The following is an 18,832-nucleotide window of genomic DNA, read 5'->3' as shown; positions in this document are numbered from 1 at the left end:
TGGATTGAGGTGATTTTCGATATGGGGATATTTGTAGAGCTGGAGAGTATCATAAGTTATATTTTGCCCCTGGCGGAGCCGCGGGCAACAGGCAGTTTAAGTATAAAATGGTGAGTAGTACCTAATCCTTAACGTTTTCAGTAGGCAACCAAATCGGACCGAGATATAGTGATAAGGCAGTTTGCTCTAAAGTGCTTCACAAATACACAGATAACTTTAAAACGAATTATTGAACCATTATCTTGATAATGTAACCCAGTTTTTGGAGATAAAGCTTCGAGATTATCTACACTTCTTGGTAACATTTATTACGTCATGTCAAAGCGATTTTTCAGCTATTTTTTCAACGTGCTTACATATGTAAGTGGTTATGTACTTATGCTCGAATTGACTGTAATGAAAAATACCAGGGTTGCCATACGTTCTATATACAGGTATATTCTTCATTCAAGTGACCAAGATATTCATATAATGTTAGTACTCCTATCCAATGTTACTAGAGAACAATTATTTAATTTGATCGATTATTATCTAATTATTGTGCAGCCTAGTCCTGCACCATTCTCCGGGAATAGTGTTGCAAGGTTGCTGGTGTTTTAAAAATAACCCTGTATACGGAACTGCCGCCGTATTTCAATTGAACACGTCCCGTATTTGTCCCGTATTTCGACAAACGGGACTGTCGTCGACGTATTTGAATTGAACTTGTCCCGTATTTGTCCCGTTTGTCAAGCAGCGATCTCATTCTCGCAAAAACTCGTGCTAGCCCCAATCTGCGTCAGCCGTCTTTATGAATCAGAACATTCCACAACACGCAATGAGCCAGCTGTCAGATTTCCTTTCATCAGGAAAAATAAACACACCATTCAGTCGATTTCCAACGAATGCCACAAAATCTTCCTGCCCTCAATGATCTGTAACTCGAGTCGATTACTAACAGTAGTGTGATGGGTGGGTGAGGCTGGGGCGCCGCTCGGGGCCCTGGATACAAAAGGGCGCCTAAGTCACCAGCGGCCATGATCAAAAAAGAAGACCAATGTCGGCCGCTTCGTCAGTTACAAAACGAAAACCTTTTATATTTGTAATTAATGATATAACAAAATATGTTACAATAGAAATGAAATCTCGATTCATACTGTCTTAATTCAAATAACAGGATTTACATGTTCACGCTTTGAATATTATTTGGTTAATATATACGTTTATATTCCCATATATCGATCGACCTATGCCCCAGCAGGCTCAACACAGCTTATTTTTCAATCCAATTTCACTGAAAACAAAAAATAACGCGGCAATTTCTGCGATGAATATTAATTACTTCAAATCTCACACACTACAGGGGCGCCTCGTAGGGTTTTAGCCCGGGGCATTTGTAGTGCTACAGCCGGCGCAGATTACAAACCATCTCGAATACATATTCGATTCTCCGAAGTACTCAACGGGCGACCATTCACGATCCTAACGGTACATGGTCTATCGACGGCCAATTGTGTGAGAGCCGCAGTAGTATACATCATAAGTATGTACTCTTGATGTACTTATACTATCTACACTAATCTTCTCTCTCTCTCATCCGAGTATATTCCCGGTTATTTTTACAGCCATTGAGCGTCGGAGCCCAGGGTCCGCTTTCCTTCTATTTTGTCTCCACTTCGCACGGTTGTCAGCATCCCTAATTATCAGAACATTGACCTCGGAGGCGCAATGGTAAAGTGCTTGCCCCTGAACCGAGAGATCCCGGGTTCGATCCCCGGTCGGGAGTCATGATGGAAAATGATATTTTTCTGATTGGCCCGGTTTATCTATAGGTATGTATTCGTTATAAAATATAGTATCGTTGAGTTAGTATCCCTTAACACAAGTCTCGAACTTACTTTGGGACCAGCTCAATCTGTGTGATTTGTCCTAATATATTATTTATTTACTTATTTTACTCTTGCACACTGATTTACACTAATATTATAAAGATATTGTTTAAGTGTTGGGGTACCTAATATTCGGAACTACTAGATTTCGTAAATTCTTTCGCCAGTAGGAAGCTAGATTATCCCTGAGTGTTATAGGGTGTATACTTTTTCGAGATTCCCACTGCAGCGAAGTCCCGGGATGCAACTATAATTCTTCTTCAATCCGTCTTTCTGTCTGTTCGCGATAAACTCAAAACTACTGCACGGATTTTCAAGCGGTTTTCATCAGTAAATAATGTGATTCCTGAAGAATATGAATGATTGAAATTGTAGAAGGTTTTAGACTATAATTTGTTAACGTTTTATCCGAGCGAAGACGGGACGTGCTACTAGTAAATTATAAAATTTCCAAATCATATGTTAGGTAGGTGCAAATGGTACAATCAACCTGGCATTAGAATTTCAAATAGCTTTCACATTATAATATTAGAAGGATCATGCCATCACTATAGCAAACTTTCTATAGCAATCCTGTATTCTTTCGCGCAGGTCAACTTATTATGGTCGGCGTAAGAGTTCCCTTGTAATGCTGGTCTCGTGCAGAACTTCCGTGGAACTATGTGTGTCCATTACCTTACCGCGTCGATGATATTTGGTTGTATGTTGTTGTCATGTCAATTTGTGTACATCATTTTTTAATATTCACTTACTGGATGTTGCCCGGGGCTTCGCTCCCGTGGTAGTTTTGAGATAATATATAGCATATAGCAATCGTGGATAATGTACCTTTCCTTTGTGAAAGAATTTTTGAAATAGGTTTGGTATAGTTTCGTAGATGACCCGCCTCGAACATACAAACTCACAAACGCCTACCTCTTTGGATTAATAGTATATATACATACGTATGGAATTTAATAATGGCTTGTGATTCGTATAATACCTCTAGAACCGTTTCTCACGTGGTTGTCTTACAAGGGACACAATTAGACATATGTGAAGATAAGAAATAAAGAGCTATTAGGAATTTATAATTGAAATTAGCTAGTTATATCCTACTATTTATTTCAGCAGAAATATTGGAATAAAAGTTGTCAAGTGTTTTATATACCAAATTTCATTGTTATCCTATATGTACTGTACGTCAACAGCATATCAAGTTACATGAATCTCTATGGCGCGGTAATAGCGGCGAGTTTGCAATTATTTTGGGTATAGGTTGATGTTGACTGTACCATACCACTTTATAACGTCTTCGTTTTACAACCGCCAGTGTAATGACTATGGTGAATATAGATATCTATAGGCGTATACACCACCAGCGTCTATTTTAGATGAACGAAAGGTAAATATAATATTATATCTAAAAGGAAATAATAACCAGGATCAGTATATCATCCTACCATAATCAATATATTGCTCCCAGAGTAATATCATCACTAAGCTGGCCTGGCCTGTTTAGATTACTGCAGCACACACACACATAATCACTTTTCGTACTTAGGCACTTTTTGATTTTTTTAAATTTAATTTTTTTCAGTGTTATGTGTGTCTTTACTTTTTTAAGTTTTTAAACTTATTTCTATTCTATTCTACCACTAGTAAATAACTCATGACATAACGCCAGCAAAAAGACTTTTCGAGAGGAAGTTAAAAAAAAGCGTAGAGCGCGGAAGCAGCGGGCGTTGCCTCCAGATGCAGTGCCCATATTGATGAAGCTCTGCCCGACGAGCAGTCCCACCGAGATGGTAATGATCGCGGGGAGACGAGATTAGCATAAGCGTGACACGCAATCAGATTTCAAATTCCCATTCATACTTACAATGTTTTTATGGCTGTATTTAATCTATGTTCGAGATACGAGAGATAATTTTTATTTGAGTTACGATACGATGCGCAATTTCCTGGATTTGGCAATTGTTTTAAAATTAGTCATATTGATTCTAATCCTTACATTAAGCCCGTGTAAAAAATACACTGAAAAAAATTAGATTTAGCTTGTTTGAGTAACAAATATACTGTCTGACACACATCCAAACTCTCGCATTTATAATATTAGTGGAAAGTGGGATTATCCGCTAATGCGAGATGGCCCGTCGTGGTGAGGAATGAAGAAAATCCGTACTCCTTATCCATCCATAAGGAAGTCCTGTACCCCAGCAGCGTGGACGTTTAAATGACCACCATCTTCTTCAGAAATCCCCGCAGGAAATGAGATACCCAGTATGTAATATGTAAGAAGGAGTTATACTCTTTTTCTTGCAAGTCCTATTGTATAAACAATTGTAACTTGACTTTTGATAATTTTACAGTAATATAAATTAAAATAGACGTTTTTGAAAATTATTTTCTTGGTTAATAAATGTTTTTCTTAAGTATAGATTAGATGTTGCCCGGGGCTTCGCTCCCGTGGGAATTTTGAGATAAAATATAGCCTATAGCAATCTTGGATAACGTACCTTTCGAATGGTGAAATAATTTTTGAAATCGGTTCGCTAATTTCTGAGATTAACCGCCTCAAACTTACAAACTCAGAATGTCACAAAGTCACAAACGCTTACCTCTTTATAATAATAATGTTTACTTTAAATTAATATTTCATTTGTTTTCAACAAAATTCCTAAATAAGTACTGTATAGGTTGTTTACAAGTTAGGACCCGTAAAAAATTGAGTGTATGTTTTATGTATCTCTTAATAAAGTGATCTCTGCTTGAATGGCGGGCTCAAATGACGGCCATTGATAAGGGATGCGGCACAATGCGCCATTATGCGGTACGGCGAATGCAGTGTTTACCTACACGACTCGGTAGATGTGGACACTCCCCTTGGTTCCAGCCGGTTGATTCCTTTTCACTAGACTTTTTAGTATTTATAGGTTATTTTCAAGATGGATAGTTTTTGATTTAAATGTATATAATTTTGTGTGTACTTGAAGTAGTATAATTTTGTGTTTAATTTTTAATACATTAAATTGAACTATACTGTATTTGTTTAAACATAGATGCCATATACTACAGGTTAATTTGCCCGTGAAAACAATGAAAAAAGCTTAGTCATAAATTTGTGTATAAGTTTTATAAAAGAATAATGACGCGAGCTAAAATTTAAAGGAACTAATCTTACGCCTTATCGGGAACACACTCATTTCAGTTACACCGAATAAATCTCAACAAATATTGATTTAGTTAGAAGATCGGACGATTTATCAACGTTCAGCTAACATCATCGATATCCACGAAATAATAATCACATACATCAAGCAATAATAAATATGTACTTACTAGTAAATAAAATCACTATCATTACATACGAATGATACGATGAAACAAAGTCGCTACCCTCTGTCTGTCCCTATGTATCCCTATGTATATATATATATATATATATATATATATATATAGTTAAATATTCAACATTTTTTAAAATTTTTCGTTGCCTCAGTACGCCACAGCCAGCCAGCAGCAATAGTCGTGAAGACGCTGGATGAGAGAGACACGTGTGTCACAATGTAAGATTAACATAAAATCTATACTTCAGTACTAATATTATAAATCTGTCACAGCTCACGGCTAAACCGCTGGGCCGATTTTGAGAAAATGGAATAGATATAGTTCAAACAGACTAACGCGGGCGGAGCTGCAGGCAAAAGCTAGTAACAGAATAAAATAATAAAGCTTGAGTAAATCTAATCGTTTGGTTTTTAATGAGAAACGTGCCAATACGATGCAAATAGATATAATATTTAGATATATTACATCAATAAAATAAATGCAATTCTCGATGGCGAGAGGAGACTACATAAATAGCAAGTCGTGTACCTGACTGTCATTTTAAAATGCCACTTATTCTCATGCAGTGCGCGCGCGCAACCATCTTCTAAGATGGTCGAGGAAAGCGCGCATATTTGTCATTCCTTATATGGTAATGGTCAATTTTCGTTACTTTATGGCGCTTCTATCGGCCATTGCTTAATTTTCCATTGCGTAGATACAAAGCTCACAGACATAATTTAGAACGATATTTATTATGCTCATGTTTGCTCATTATTGGATTGTAATCTGTTTTGTATGTTAAATAAATGATGAGTCTGTCTCTCTTTCTCTTTTTCATCTGAACGTTTTCCTCTGTTCCTTCCTTAGCCGTTATGCGTCAGAGCCCAGGGTACTTTTTCTTCTCCACTTCGCACGGTTCCGCATCCTTAGTATTCAGATCATTGGGATGGACATTCTCCTTGACGACGTCAAGCCAGCACTTTTTAGGTTTGCCAGGAGCGTGCGAAAATTTCAAATGTCTGTCCATCTATTCTAAATCATCTATACTGAGACTATAGCTGATAGTCAATAATCATTCCAAAAAGGGATGACGCTGCGCATGCGGTCAGTTTTGAAATCATAGTCAAATCTAGATCGTAAAGATGGATTAGGTACTCTCATTTCACCAGAATTTCAGTGACGAGGAAAGGAAAGAGGGAAACCCATCGGCTTCGATGACGGGGTGATCATCAACCACAATTTTCCCTGATGTCTGCGGTGTTATTCTGGATAATGGATCGTCGATTGTCATATTTTTTTTCTAAAAGTATAGACAGTGCCAGATAAAACTAACTGGCCACGACTATACTTGATGCAATAAATATGTTGAGTAATACTTATGTTAGTATCACAAAAAGACCTTCTGATCTGTTACGCTTTCACAACTGAACCGCTGCGATTTTAATGAAATTTGGTATGCTTAGAGTTAACGCTACGTATTTTTCAAATTTCCACAGAGATCAACAGGTAAAAGATTGTATGACAAACGCACTCAATGCATTTTGCCGCGGACGAAGCTGCAGGAAAACGCGATATATGTGGCTCCACACTATCCGCAAACAGTTCGTCAAACTTAGGCGTATTTGGTATACAAATATATCATACAAAGTTCTTAACATTCATGCATTCGTGTCGGCATGTATCCGAGTTCGGCGACAGTCTGGAGCCGACATAAATCGCGTGCAAACTCGGACGGTTTTCATAGAGGCGTGCGACGAGCGATGTGAGGTGAGAATCGACCATGAATCGACTTACAAGATCCAGAATACACCTTCAGATTTCACACAGCGGCGGCCATTGTATGGATTCTGCGTATCGGAGATCGGAGACGAGGTTTGAATACAAACTGCGCACCCGAGATGGAGTGACCAAGTTTATTGCTATGTGTTGCGTCCTGTTTAGCGGATGTATTGAGAAGAGATGTTTGTGTTAGAAGTGTTCCTGGTTGCATTCGGGGCTGTGAAGCCGCTAAGCTTAGGGTAAAAATGAGTATTAAATTTTTAGAGCAAATCACATCACTTTCAGGACTACTGCAATCTCTCTCATTTGAGCGTTTTAGCGGTTTCTTCCTCATCCGTTGACCGTCGGAGCCCAGGGTCCGCTTTCTTATTTTTTCGTCTTCACTTCGCACGGTCGTCGACATCCGTAATTGTCAGACCATATGATCTACAACCATTTAAGTAGTGGCTAGTGCGACGAAGTTTCTTCACGATGTTAATTTTCCATCTCTAAAAAATAAATAAATCAATATCAAACTCAAAAACTACCTAGTTGATTTTGGTACGATTTACACCGATAGATAGTGGGATTCCTGAGGAAGGTTTACGTGTATAATTTATTATGTTTGAAACTCGAGCAAAATCAGGACGGCCGCTAGTTAAATTAAATTTAGAACAATATTTTCTCTATGTAAACCGATCATTTTACTCTCACAGTCGCTGGTCAGGCACCGTGAGGAGATGTTCATCTGGCGGGTTCAGTCAACTGGGATCTCGACGCGAATGTAATCTTAATGAATCAGGCGCATTCGACCGGCAAACTATGTATCTTGAGGTAGGGCTGCCAAAAATAATGTTTCGTTAAAAATATATATTCGCCTTATGCTTTTTAGGTATTCGGCCGAAGTCTATTAATTGTACATAAGTACATTCGCGCAATATTCCTTCGTTCAATGTTAATCACTATATAGTATAAAACAAAGTCGCTTTCTCTGTCCTTAAATCCCTATGTATGCTTAAATCTTTAAAACTACGCAACGGATTTTGATACGGTTTTTATTTATATATAGTTTGTTTCTTAGACTTTAGCTGTCTTCGATTAATCCTTATCCTTACATATTATAAAACAAAGTGCTCTACCGCGTCTGTCTGTTCGCGATAAACTCAAAAACTACTGCACAGATTTTCATGCGGTTTTCACCAATAGAGTGATTCCTGAGGAAGGTTTAGGTGTATAATTTATTAAGGTTTTACCCGAGCGAAGCAAGGACAGGCCGCTAGTATGCAATAAGTAGCGCTACTTCACAAATGTAACTTTATGTATTGTTTGTGTGTTCGTAATATCTTTATTGTACAAAGAACACATGTCATGTCAAAAGTACATATTTAACAATAATGTAAATATACAATGGCGGACTTATCCGATGAAGGGATCTCTTCCTATATGTCGGTGCAGTTATTTTATTGATAAAATGATCAAAATAAAAACCAGAATATTTCCTCCTTGCTTTCTTTTCGTTATTAGTCTTAAAATAACAAACTTCCAGGTACACTGAGTAGTCAACTGCCGCTCTGCAACTATATTCACACAAAAATCCGTTTAAACGTGATAAAAAGACAAACAACAACATTTATAATAATAAGTATGGATATTGATTCAAATAGTGATATAACATAGAGTAACGGTATCCTAATTCTATTTTCATTGACTTCTGTTAAATATAGATATTGCACTTTACATAAATATTGAGTTCTCTGAACCACTTTCGACGCTTGTCACTGCCGATGAACAAATAGAATCTGTGCTTCAATCGGAGCCTTGTTTGATTATTCAGTTCCTCAAAACATTATTTAATTAACGATATTATTTTAAATAAAAAAAATCGAATGCTCCAGCCCTAGTATATAGTAAGTCGTCTTATATAATTTATTCAACGCCATCCAGACCTCGCGTCCATTCTCACGCCGCTCGCAAGGAAAGGTTATGAATCGATTCTCTCAACTTGACCACTGCAAATCCGACCAATTGCATTCAAATTTACGGTACGTTTTGCTGTGGCACGCTTTTTGGAGGTTATGTTGTTTGTTATGTGTTGAGGATGCGTAATATATTTCATTTGGAAAAGGCAGGATATGTGTCCCTCTGTCTCCACGCTCCAGTGGGTTGCCCTGAGCATGTTGGGTCTTGAAAAAGCATAATGGCCACATCTTGGGCCTCGCGAACCATTAGTGGAATTGTTTTATCTTTTGTTCGTGTTTCCGTTGGAATAAATTAACATTTGTGGTTGACAATAAATTGCGGATGGCAGGCGATGTGTTTGCGATATTTAGGGCTGCCATAAGATGGGATGGTCAAATGCTGTCAGCGTGTCCCCTTTGGTCCGTTTTCAGAACTATTGGAATGTTCCACATTATTTTATAAATAAGTAATTGTTAAAAAGGATTATCGGTATTCATAATTTTTTTTCATAACTCATTCGTCATTTGCATCCCGACCGTTCCGTTACGATGACGTATTGATGTTTGTAAGTATTTCGAATACGATCACGTTGTGTTACCTTTACGTGGGAACTAAAAAAAGAGGTCGATCGAAAAATATCCGGCCTTTTTGTTCCATCATAATTTCCGAATTAGTTATTACAAATTATGGCAACCCTAATAATAATAATCTTTATTTTTCTTCTCCCACATAGAATTACATATTTAAAAAAATAAGAAATAAGATGAACCATGCAGTTACAAACCCTAGCGATGTTCCTTGTGTAAGGCTGCGCAATTGTCTTAAAATAAATTGAATTTGGTCGTATAACGCATTATTGTAATGATGCCAATGAAAATCATTCTTTTTAGGATTAAAAATTACAATTAACTACCAACAATTAATTTGAGCCCACATGAATGAAGATAGTATTAGTGATAAAGAATAATAACATTTAATGTTTACTTTTATTGTTATTAAATTTGAGATATTTAATTTATTAACGAATATCCGTGATCCATGACAGAAAGTTTTAGCATGAAAAATAATCCCTCTTCTGTAGTCTTCATAGGAAATTTTATTTTATTTATATATTGCAAATAAGCAGCTCGAATACCTATATGTTGATTTTTCTCACAAAGATAACATGATAACAGAGATGTCTTCGCATCGATGTAGTTATCTACAAGTTTATGAGATGTAAGGTTGCGATTTGAACGGAGAAAATAAGAAAAAAAAAACATTAATTCAAAATGACCAGAAGCGTTATTTTTTTAAACTGTGACTCACGGAAAAATAGAGCGTTAAACGATTTTTCGTTCGATATAAATTTCGTATTTTTTGAATCGTTCTATGTCAAATTATTGTATAGGCGATCGTGAATAAGTTAGATACTTATTCATGTCAAAACCGACAATGATTTTATGTGACATCATGACGACACCACAATAGTCTTTTCGTTTTCTACCGTATGTCATAAACAAAAGAAGAAAAAAGGAAAGAGAATTAAAAAGTAAAGATTCGATCCAGAAGCAAATTCAAAACCAAGCCTAAAGACACAAACATCCCACAATATTCCAAGGCTATCTCCCACTTGCCCTGGGGCCAGATGCGTCCTTCGCGGTTGGCTGAAGAGGGGACCTCTTAACTACACACTCCGTCCTTACATGCGACTTAGGTTTTATGTGTCTGGCTGGATACAACTTTTTTTAATGGTCGGAGCTATTATTTTAAAAAAGTTTTGCGAAGAAGGTTTTAAGTGGTATCTGGCTGGACACAACGTTTTTTATTTTATAATGTTCTGTTTTATTTTTTGAAGTGAAAACATCTTTAGCGGCGTTGTGCACTTTTTTAATGTTAAATAGCTGGGTTGTAATGAGTTGTGAATTATAGCAATGTTAGTAACCGCACGATTTATTATTTCGATGGTGGTGTTAGTAGTTCATTGATTATATTAGATTCATTTTATTAGAAAGTTTATATTATTATGGTTTCCGTAAATACTTACCTTGCTAGCCTTACGAGGTGCCTACTAGGTATATCTTATTCCTAAGTGATTTTATTCTGATATTCCCAAGGAAACGAGGCCACGCATCAAAGTACATATTTTTGCCACATCACCGTTGATCAAACCGTTCACAGTTCCTCACCTCATATTATAATTACCGCGCTATATCCAACTGGTCTGACCCATTTAAATATTCATATCACGCAAACGCGCTCATGTTTCGTTTCATTTCACGTAAAAAAAATTAGGAAAACATCACGCTAATTTATATAACTACAATGATGTATGGTTTTATCATATTTATTTACACTTAATTTATTTACATTTAATTTCGAAACCAAAAACAATTACGATATCTAAAAATAGAAAAACAATAACGCTGCAGAAAATTTGCGTGTCGAACGCCATTCCACATTAACCTTTCGCCGTAGAAAAAGGAATGGGAAAATAAAATTGGAAAACAAACAACGAGATAAAACGTCCAGCGATTGGTGGACGCGACGTTGCCGCTCTGTTATCCCGCCGAGATGCCCGCCACCTGTCCCCCTCTCTCGATATGCAAATCGCATCGACCTCTCTCTTTCTACACACGTCCGCAGGATCGTCTCGCTTCAAGACCCAACAGAGATAATTTTATCTGAAAGCTTTGAACTTCGAACGTGACTTTTTTTTTAATTTTCCTTGTGGAGCCAATGGAACGAAAGCAGCCAGTAATATCTCTTTTTTTAACCTATGTAGTTGAGGTTTGGGCATGATTGTAGATTATTAGTGAGAATAGACTGATAAATGGTCTTATGCGTTATCTGATGTTACGTGGAGAGGTCGATAAGGTCAAGGCTGTCCATTGTTCCATGTTTAAGATCGAAGCTTGGTATTTGCTGTGTTTTATTTATGAAACATGGTCTGTCTGACTAATGCCGATTGTTTAATGTCGGGTTTAAGACGAAGATAATTGTCAGTGTGCAAGGTGTAAACGTTGTAATAACTTTACTGATTGGCGCCAGAGTAATACAAGCACAAGAAAGGGTAAGTAAATGTTTGATAAATGATTCAGACTGAATAATGATCGACGCCTTTAGACTACATAATTGTAATTTCCTGCAGAGTTGGCAGCAAACTAGAACCAATAGAGATAATTGGAAAAAAGAAGGGTAGGCCTTTGGCCAACAGTGGGACACAAATACAAGCTAAAAAAATACACGTTTCGTACCTGCTACGGTCTGAAAACGTTAGTTATCGATCACCAATTACTTTAGGCGTAGGAAAACATCGTGATGAAACCTGCACACTGCATGGTTGACAGTTAAAGTTCACTTGTATGTACGTATTGTATTATATACCTAACCTACTTGCCAGTAGATGTCAATAGGTAGTTGTAAAAGTCATGTCAGATGCCATTAGGTGTCTTGAATAACATCTGACTTCGGTGTTAGCAAATAACACACTTGAAAAGAAAGACAGAGAATAGACCTTTCCTATTTTATTAATCGAGCAATTAGTCTAGATTCTTATAATACAAGCAGTCGATTTCAATTATTTCCCGTAACAGCCGCGACCCGGTGTCCTGATAATGAAGTAACAAGTAACGGTCGACTCGCAACTGTCTCGAGTCGAGAAAGGGCTGCCTTGGTCGCGTGCGCAGGCGCAGGTTTGGAACCAAACAGAAGCGGCATTTTCGCATTTTGTTTCAGTCAGTTTTGTATTAGGTATATTTATCGTTACTTAGTATCATTATCATCAGCCAAGTAACTCTTTCTTACTAGTATTATAAATGTGAAAGTTGAGTGTAAGGATGTATGTGTGTGTTACTCTTTAACGCAAGATCAATTCTACGGATTGTTAAGAAATTTGGCACACGGGTTGGAATAATTCCCGTGGGAATTTCGGGATAAAAGTACCCGTATAAAATCCGTACCCGGCATAAACGTAATTTTATCTCGAAATTCCAACGGGAGCGAAGCCTCGGGGCGCAGCTAGTAGATGGGTAACGAGAAAGGGCTATTGACCTATCACGCGGGTCTAACGCTAATTGGTTTAAATGACTGCAATTATAGCCATTCTTTCGGAATAATAAATTTTTGGTTACCCATCCAACGACCGATCGACCGACCATAGCAAAATTGACCGTCACTACCTACCGTCCGTCACCTGCCGTCAGCAGGCCGAGCGCGGCTTCATCCAAATATTTATTAATCAAACAGGCCATCCCGCCCTTGTGAATATTTATTTCAACATTTATCATTTATTATTGACTGGTATACGTTAAAATAAATTATTTCTCGAATCGACTCTAAAGATCACTACTAAATTGTACCATTTAATTTTAAATTGAACATCCAGGATCGGCTTGTCTATGTTTTAATGAAGATTATACACGGTTAACTATGACCAGCGACGTATAATCTTACTTCTGTTAAAAAACTACATAAATACTATCACCAAAGCTTTTAACACGAAAACGTTACAAGAAACTGACTTGAAGTACAATTTAAAAACGTAAAAGTGCTAATGACATAACTTGCTTCCACAAAGAAGTAAAATGTAGATAATTGTGCCACTCTAGTAACAAGAGAACATACATGGTAATTCAAATTCAGAAGTGCTTGTTAGTGTCATGTTCATTGACAGTTCTATTTTTAAATTATTACAGCCAGTTCTGAAAGTTCGCTGGTCTACCGGCAGGTGCGCGGGCGCATCACCTTTGAGAAAAAAGACGGGGGCGCGCATCTGTACGCCGGACGTACTGTATTCACACTTGGTCGAAAGCAGAGTGTAAGATAGCGATTAAATTTTAGAATGCGACGTTTTGTTTTCAAAATAATTAAATGTAAAAGGATGAATAAGTTCATAACAAAGAGAAAAAGGAACAGACAGACAGATAGGTAGACAGATATACAAGCTTTCGCATTTACAATATTCGTATTAGTATGGATTGTCCACAACTCCACCCGCGATAGCCTATGTTTGACCTCGGTTCATTTCATTAACTATAACTATACCTCATTAACTATCTGACAGGTTCTTTCGAATCTATTTCAGGAACGAATATCCTCTCTTCAAAGATACACGTCTACATAAACAGCATTAGTATAAAGGCTCTTTGTTAAAATCTTTGTTTTGAGGATATAAACTATATTTATTATTAAATCTGTTCACAAATATCATTAAAATCGGCCCAGCGATTTAGCCGTGAAAGCGTTATAGACTTCCGCATTTATAATATTATAATCGAAGGTGATTTCGATTTATTAGTTAGGATATACCTATATTTTAGTGTCATATCGAACTAATAATAGACGTGCATTGAATACAAATGCATTTCCGTGACAATCGCCCGCAGTAAATGCATTCGTGACATCGTGACTCGCGCACGAGCCGTATGCATCGCTGCCGTGGGTGTTGTGAATATATTATATTATATGTTATTATAGATAATTGTTAATGAATGTATGGGCTATGTATTTAATGCCCTGAGAACGCTGCGGACACTGCTCTTGATTAAAGAAATAATTATATCATATTTTCTTACACCCAGATTTCATACTAGCTTGTGCCCGTGCCTTCGCCCGTTTATTATGTGCGTCCGCTCATAAAAATATTTTTGTACTCTTAAGTATGGAAGATTTAATATTTCATATCTACGAGTCGAGTACTTACTGTAAATGCGAAAGCTTTTATGTTACGCTTTCACTGGAATGATTTTGATGAAATTTTGAATAGATTTAGTTAAACATCTGAGGTAAATATTTTTAAAATACTAGATAAATCTGTCTGATTTGATTTGCCAGTTGGCCATATCCAACACTCGTGAAACACAATTTTTAATGCTATCTATTCGATATGTTACATATAGACTATCAGATACTTTATCAGCAAGCTTTGAAAACAATAGTATTGTAAATATTCCTGATTAACGTGACGATTAAATAAACACTTTAAGTACAGTTCATTCAGTTCAGTTCAACACGTCGCAAATTCTAAAATGAATCGCGGACAAAGCCGAAGGCACCATCTTGTACTTAAACAATAATATTATTACATCGTACAATTTACTCTTCACTCACAATTCTTTTAAACAGCCCATGTTTTTGTTCGGCACGGGCGAGATCACAACATGGCGTCTGCTGTGTCAAAATATTTTACTTTTTCGCTAAATATTTTCTTTTTGGTACACGCTCTTGTTACCTACATTACGGCGTCTAGGTGGGATCATAATAATTCATGAAATCGAGCAGTAAACGGGTAGTAATGGGAAAAGAAGTAGGGACGGGCCGAAGATGAGGACCGAGTGCGTTAGGCTGGATATGGCTAAGAGGAAGTAACAGATCGGTTAACATCAGACAGGGAGAAGTGGAGGAGACGTTATATGCTTCACCCAAAGATAGTGTTATATTTTACTTAGGTATACATTCGGATGATCACCGTCTCTAGTTGTCAGACCATTGGCACGCATATCGAACACGAATAGGATAGATGTTATCAAATCAGATAATCCTAACTCATATTATAAATGCGAAAGTAAGTTTGTTACCTCTTCACGCTCTATCTACTCAACCAATCTTCTTGAAATTTTCCATACAATAGTTTGAAGTACTTTCATCCCGAAAAAAACTATTATTTACCACTTATTAATACAATTTATCAACTAAAGTGATTTTATTTTACACACAAGCTATCCCTATTGCAACTAGCACCTAGGTAACTAAATATTACAGCATTTTAGCGGACTACAAAGCATCCAGAACGAGAGTCAAAAAAAGCTAAAAATCATCGCCATGACGACCGCTCCCCCAGCGGAAGGGTGCGAGGGTACCTGCGCCGGAAATGAGGTGATCCCACCCCAACCGGAAGTGCGCCGGCTTTCTCAAATCGCGAGCTGGTTTAATTATTTACTTTTTTAATGTACTTTGCGAATTATTTGACCAGACACGATATTAGTTATGAGTCATATTAACAATCATAGATTTCGAAATCTACTGTCGACATCTAAAGCGCAGGTGAAGAGGAAGCGGTGCAACCGACTTCGCCGCAGCCGTTATAAATGCGGAAGATGTGTGAAACTGTAGATATGTATGTTTGTCGCTCTTTCACGCAAAATCACATAAAAGGAGAAGGCGATGGCAAACTACTCCATTAATATTGCCAAGAAAGTTGTTGTGTGTGTTTCATTCCCCCATAAGAAGTAAGTAGTTACTTTCATTGAAAAACAACAAGATGAAATCAAATTAATATAACAATTAATATAGATTTATTTCCACACAGGCGTTTCTAATCCGATTAACAAGCGTGAAAAAAAACATGGGGTGACTCCAGCCTCGGTGAGTGGGGTTGTAACAATACCAACAAAAAGTACTGTCGACTGCACATCACGGTACACTCCATGGACCTTATTAATGAAGCTATAGGTGGGAATATGCTATGAATTTATTGGGGACTGTGCATTGGATTCGTCAATATTGCTTGGTCTGTTGGAGATTTTGTACAGACTAGAGTAGTCGCCATCAAGTCAAATCAGTAGCCATGAGTGACCGGACTCGCTAGCGTCTGCGTAAAAAATATCTATGAAGAAAGTACAGCGCCTCTAGTGTTTACTTAAAGAACTAAAACTGCTACCATAAGCTTCACTGAAAACCTATCGAAACAATCGTTATAGCGAGCCTGAGGTATGCACCTCGCTTGACAGGCTCGCTGACGTCGTTTTACAGGTGGGCACAAGAGACGTCACAAATGTTGGAGTTAAAAAGAGTTTCAATTATACTATAATGAGAATAAAAAAATACTGCTACTTTAAATAACATTGATCAATTAAAGTGACATTTGATTATCGTGTTTCATTATGTGAATACATTTATACATTCAAATCAAATCATTTATTCAGAAATAAGACCTTCACGGGCACTTTTTCACGTCACATTTTATATTATACTAGCTTTTGCCCGCGGCTTATTTCCTTCTCCGTACTTCAAACTACATGTATGCAAAATTTCAAGAAGATTGGTTGAGTAGATAGAGCGTGAAGAGGTAAACAAATAAACAAATACTTTTGCATTTATAATTTTAGTTAGAATAGTAATTTCTCAAAGCCATTTCGGAACGACATTTTATTTTATAGGTACACAGCGAACTACCCTATAGTACCCTTGATGGCCAAGCGATGGTGACGTGCGGTCGTTCAATTTAATGGTGCAACCAAAGGGATGCAGCCCCTCTGGTTTTGATAGGAGACACAGGTGACTGGTCGAGGCGAAACTACGTAATCATTGACTGTTAAGTTTCTACAGTTAGACGTGTATGTAATGGACTTTTTGATTGAATGGAATTTTTGATTTTGTATAAAACTTAATTTCGAAAAGGAGTTTTTATTTATTCACAGTAAAGTAGACAAAATTGGCAGATATGAGGTACTGGAAGTACTCATTATATAATTTATGCTTATAATATATATTGTGCATACTACTATTATATACACTGTACAATACTTAGTTATATTTTAGTTAATAGTATTGTTGTGGAGAAAAAATAAAGTTTATTTTTATTTTATTTTACTAATGTTATAAACGTGCAAGTCAGTATGTCTCAGCTAAAGCGATTATGAAGATAAAAGATACAAAAGAGTGAAATAAGAAGTATTCGCCGGGGAAAAATATAAAAAGCTCAAGGCAATGCTTCATAACATTTTAAATAATGTTGACAAACATTCTTGAGTTGAATAATTTAGCTAATTAAAACACAACGACTTATTTCTTATATTTATTCTGGTCATGAAGGGTGATTAATTAGTTTTTTGTTTTATTGCCATTGTTTTCACGATACGACAGTGAAATAGGCTAAATATGAAAACAGTTTAATTGAATTGTCGTATTTTTGTACAATCGCGTGTAAATATTTTTAGGTGAAAAAGTATTATTATTTGCCCACAGCCTTAGTTAGAACCCAAGGAATTAGTAGGTACCCCGACGAAGTACTTACTAAGATGACAGAATTCGACGACCGTGACAATTTCAAAAAAATATAAGTTCCAAAAATTACAATTTCAGAGAAAAACTCTAGATCCCCCTGCTCTCTTTCTTCCTTATGTGATCATAGAAGCAGCCTCGACTGTGACGCCTTTAAAAACATCAAACTTTGAATATTAGTGATTTTACGACCGACCGCTAATAATATTGTTGACATAACATTTTCTAAACTAAGTATGATCTTCCCATGGAATTAGAAGGTACAGTCAACAGCACTGTTGACTGTACTTCGTACACGGAGTACCTATTAATTCCATGGATCTTCCATTTATAGCGTGCACAGTGCTTGTAAAAACAAAAAGGCGAATAAACAGTAATACACACCCAAATATTAGCCATACGTTTTTAAATTCCACCCAATTCTGTAAACATAGCTAATCTGTATGCTCAATGAAAGCAAGTTCGCTGAACATAACCTATAAAAAGTGTGGGCATTAGGAGCGGCCATTCTTCTGGGAAGCGGTCGCCATGACAACGCGCCGCATCAACACAGCCACACGTGTGAATGTGCAGGTGACCTGAGGGCGGTGGCACACTTGAATCAGTTTTTGACGTCAATAAGTCATGTCTATCATCCCAAGTTGAAGCGGCGCGCGGCGGCGGCCCATTGGTTAAAACATTCCACCTGCGATCGAAAGGTCCCAGGTTCGAATCCTACTTGCGTCACACGAGTTTGTATACCAATCTGATTCATGTATTTTTCATAGACCACCACTTGCTTCCGGTGAAGGAAAACATCGTGAGGAAACCTACACATTGGTGGACGGACAGTTTAGTTCACTGGTGTGTATCCGACTAGCCACTAGGCGTGCGTGGTAGGTAGTTGTAAAAGTCATATCAGGTGCCTTTAGGTGATTTGAATAAAATCTGACACCAGTGTTAGAAATAACACA

Source organism: Plodia interpunctella, chromosome 22 (assembly GCF_027563975.2).
Source record: "Plodia interpunctella isolate USDA-ARS_2022_Savannah chromosome 22, ilPloInte3.2, whole genome shotgun sequence".
Lineage (NCBI taxonomy): Eukaryota > Metazoa > Arthropoda > Insecta > Lepidoptera > Pyralidae > Plodia > Plodia interpunctella.
This window is presented reverse-complemented; position numbering follows the sequence as displayed.